Source organism: Podarcis melisellensis (assembly GCF_964234715.1).
Source record: "Podarcis melisellensis genome assembly, chromosome: 9".
In the NCBI taxonomy this organism is placed as follows: Eukaryota; Metazoa; Chordata; class Lepidosauria; order Squamata; family Lacertidae; genus Podarcis; species Podarcis melisellensis.
The window spans coordinates 4,389,720-4,393,670 of record NC_138541.1 but is presented as its reverse complement, the minus strand read 5'-3'; the positions used below and the strand labels follow the sequence as shown (position 1 = coordinate 4,393,670).

At 48.9% G+C, this 3,951-nt stretch overlaps 1 long non-coding RNA gene across 1 annotated transcript; it reads left to right on the top strand.

Moving 5' to 3' along the window:
- The first annotated feature begins 336 nt into the window (after positions 1–336).
- On the top strand, positions 337–3,329 carry LOC309377841. The gene is made up of 2 exons (XR_014171718.1): positions 337–1,033; positions 2,207–3,329. It is a non-coding gene; the product is annotated as an uncharacterized lncRNA (long non-coding RNA).
- The last annotated feature ends 622 nt before the right edge of the window (positions 3,330–3,951 follow it).

Genomic DNA, 3,951 nt, shown 5'->3' with positions numbered 1-3,951 from the left:
AAAGGATTTGCTGAGCTAATTAATAGGTTAGACTGTTAAGACAATTTACTCAATAAAAATTGAGAAAGATGGAAAGAATTTGCTGAAACAAATAACTAAACTAGAATACAAAAAGGGAAGTGTGAGGAGGTCGATGAAACAAGTAAATGAAAGATAAAGATATGGAATATTGGATGTGTGTTTTTTTATTGTTATTGTATTGGTTTTTATGTTCTTTTTATGTATTGTTATGTATGCTTCGTTAAATTTTTTGTTGTTTTCTTCTTTTCTTTTTTCTGTAATTTTTGAAACTTCTAATAAATATCATTTAAAAAAAACAAAAAAACACCTAAAACTAGTGAATTTCATCCAGCAACACCAGCTTTTCAAAGTTGGAGAGTCATTTACACCTCCGGTACCCATGTCAGGGACTGGGAGGCCACTGATGAGGGAAGCGGGGCTGGAGTGTGACTCGAGAGTGGGGAGCAGGCATTTGTGGGGACCTGAACCAGCCGGGGGGCAAGAATCAGAGGCGGGGAAGCTTCAGAGGAAGAGAAGGAAGAAGCAGGTCAGGGAAATATACTCGGGGTCCTGTAGTGATTTCATGCTCTTTATTGCGGCTTGTAAAACAGCCACTGAATTGCCCCCCAAACCTCAGGCTTTTATATACATTATTTACACCATGAGTCCCGTCTGATTGGCTGATTCTGCTTCCCTCCTGGAGCCTGATTGGTCTTTTCCTGCAGGCCAATCAGTTGCTGCATTCTACGATCCTACCAGCCTAATAGGCTGATTAACCTTTTCCTGGAGCCTGATTGGTCTTTCCCTGCAAGCCAATCAGTTGCTGCATTCTACGATCCTACTTGCCTATTGTTCTAGCATCGAAGCTTAGTACATAACAGTCAGGCAAGTGAAGGGCCAGCTGCTTCCCCATCATCTCCCGCACCACTTCTTCCTAGAACCATAAGAGAATTCAAGTGGGAAGGGCAGAGGCAGCTTCCTTTGGCTACATGGCACAGCCTGTTAGGGGAAGGTTCATAAACTGGTGTTAAAGGTAAAGACAGCATCTTAAAAAGCAGAGACACCACCTTGCTGACAAAGGTCCAGATAGTTCAAGCGTTGGTTTTCCCAGTAGTGATGTATGGAAGTGAGAGCTGGACCATCAAGAAGGCTGATCGCCGAAGAATTGATGCTTTTGAATTCTGGTGCTGGAGGAGACTCTTGAGAGTCCCATGGACTGCAAGAAGATCAAACCTATCCATCCTTAAGGAAATCAGCCCTGAATGCTCACTGGAAGGACAGGTCCTGAAGCTGAGGCTCCAAGACTTTGGTCACCTCACGAGAAGAGAAAGACACCCTGGAAAAGACCCTGATGTTGGGAAAGGCACAAGGAGAAGGGGACGACAGAGGATGAGATGGTTGGACAGTGTTCTCGAAGCAACCAGCATGAGTTTGACCAAACTGCGGGAGGCAGTGGAAGACAGGAGTGCCTGGCGTGCTCTGGTCCATGGGGTCATGAAGAGGCGGACACGGCTAAACAACAACAACAAAAGGGACCCCTGACCGTTAGGTCCAGTCATGGCCGACTCTGGGGTTGCAGTGCTCATCTCACTTTATTGGCTGAGGGAGCCAGCATTCAGCTTCCAGGTCATGTGGCCAGCATGACTAAGCCGCTTCTGGTGAACCAGAGCAGCGCACGGAAACGCCATTTACCTTCCCGCCGGAGAGGTACCTATTTTTCTACTTGCACTTTGACATGCTTTTGAACTGCTAGGTGGGCAGGAGCAGGGAGCTCACCCCGTCGTGAGGATTCAAACTGCCGACCTTCTGATCAGCAAGTCCTAGGCTCTGTGGTTTAACCCATAGTGCCACCTGTGCCCCTAAAACTGGTGTTATCTTTGACAATAAAGAGTTCGTATCTGCCATGTGTGCTCCTTTGGCTGAGAAGCATCCTTCAGAACTCCCTTGCCTCCCTCTTGCTTCTTAGTGCCCCCCTGCCTAGATATTCCCCCCACCAAGGGGTAGCACTGCCCACTTTGGGAATCACTGGTCTATTCCAAAACAAGCTTAAAACTCCATTGAGTTCCCTCAGTAATTAAGAGAACTGCTTTCAGGTACAGGTCTGAGATTTCCAAATTAATTCAGGGAGCTTTGTGAAGCTAAGCCAGGTGCCTTCCAAGCTGCGGTCACATGGGCGAATGGCTTATTTGTGCCTTTCCTGACACAGGGGAATATCTCCCTGCAGGGAGATGTTCGTTTCCTGCGATGGCATCAGTTGATTCCAAACCAGGACAGACACCATCAGATTCCATCGGAGTGTTTTCCGAATTTGACGTGAGGTCCTTAAACACTTCCTTTCCCTCCCTTCTGCAAAACTGGGCCAAGTGCACCTGACAGCGGGGCCGTATGCGAGTATTTATGACTCGGTGTTTGGTTGCTATAGCAACAGAAGCCAGATAAATATCTTGTCAGGAAGTGGATGCAAGTCGTGGAAGACTTATGCCTGGACGCCCTCGTCCCATTAGCGGTGGCTTCGGAAATAGCGGTGACTGACAGCCTGGATCACAGACATGTCCCTGGAAACTGACACAGAAAACAGTTTAAGTCCTGTTTGGTGACCCCCGTGGAGGTTAATGGGATTCAGTTTGGGGCAGCCTCTCAGCTGTTGGTCTTGGACCAGGGGTTTCTAAAGCATCTGAGCATCCGAAACAGTCCGCCGGTCCATTTTATCCCAATATTTCTGTGTCAGATGGTGGCGACTCCCTGGGGTGTCTTTGGGTGGAGATGTGGGATATTACAGGTTTCGCACCTGGGACCTTGTGAGTGGGAGCAACATGTGATCTACCATTGGGCAACCATGACCTTGGTTTGACACTCTGCCATAAAACAACCTACTGGTTCGTCTTACCTCCCTTTGTAGGTTGTTCTGCGGACTAAAGGACTAGCGGAGCTTGAAGACCTGCAATGACACCGAAGCAAGGATGCTACATCTTTCAACTCAGGTCTACGGCACGGAGCTGTAGAGTTGGAATGAGTTCCCCAAGGGTCATCCAGCCCAACCTCTGCAATGCTGACTTGCTTATTATGCTGTCAGCAGTTAATGGATCCCGGTTTAACCCACACGGATGGGTTAGGTTGCCTGAGGCTGTTTGCCACCCTTGGCCACCGTGGGAACATCGGCCTAAGCCCGCTCTCACCAGAAGAGAGTGGAGAATGGAAGAACTCAATGGAAAAGAACCGGAGGCAAGATAGCTATCAACCGGAGAACTTCCTTGCAAGCAAGGCTCTTTGATCGCTTACATTCAAAGCGAGAGATAAAATGGAAATAAAGCAATGAGTATTTACTCTTCCTTCGCGTTTCCTTTAATGCTGTCTAATTACGGCAGCTGACAACCATCTTCCGTGGCGCAATTAGCACTGCGTTCCACTCTGCTCAACTGATTCCTCCCTGGGTTTTGATTTTGGCGTGTGTGCCTTCCACACTTTGGCCCAATGGGCCGCGGCGTACCTTGGGGCTCAGACCCATCTACCTGGTATGAGAAACCCAGATTTGCGGACGTGTGGCATGCGGGCATTGCAAAGCAGAGGTGCACCCACCCACCCGCCCCCCCTCCGGAACTGGTTCTGCTTCTCTGAGAGGCCTCGGCTGCCTGCCGCTCGACTTGCGTCGCCTCATCAGCAAGGGCAGCGCGTTGCAGGAAGTGGCATATGCCGCAGCAGATGCTGCCGAATCAATCCCCAGTAATGATGAGAGAATGAAATTACTCATCCGCCATCGTCGCAGCTTGAATGGGCTTGCAGTGTTCCCGGAGAGGCGGCTGGCTGAGAGTGAACTAGAAACCGATTCCATGGACAGAATCACCTTGCTTGTCATTTGGTCCGGATTCTGCCCTCTGGAGCCTCACCGTCCATTGGACAGCCCTTCAGATAGTTGGAAGATGTCCATCACATCAACTCAGTCTTCTCTTCTCC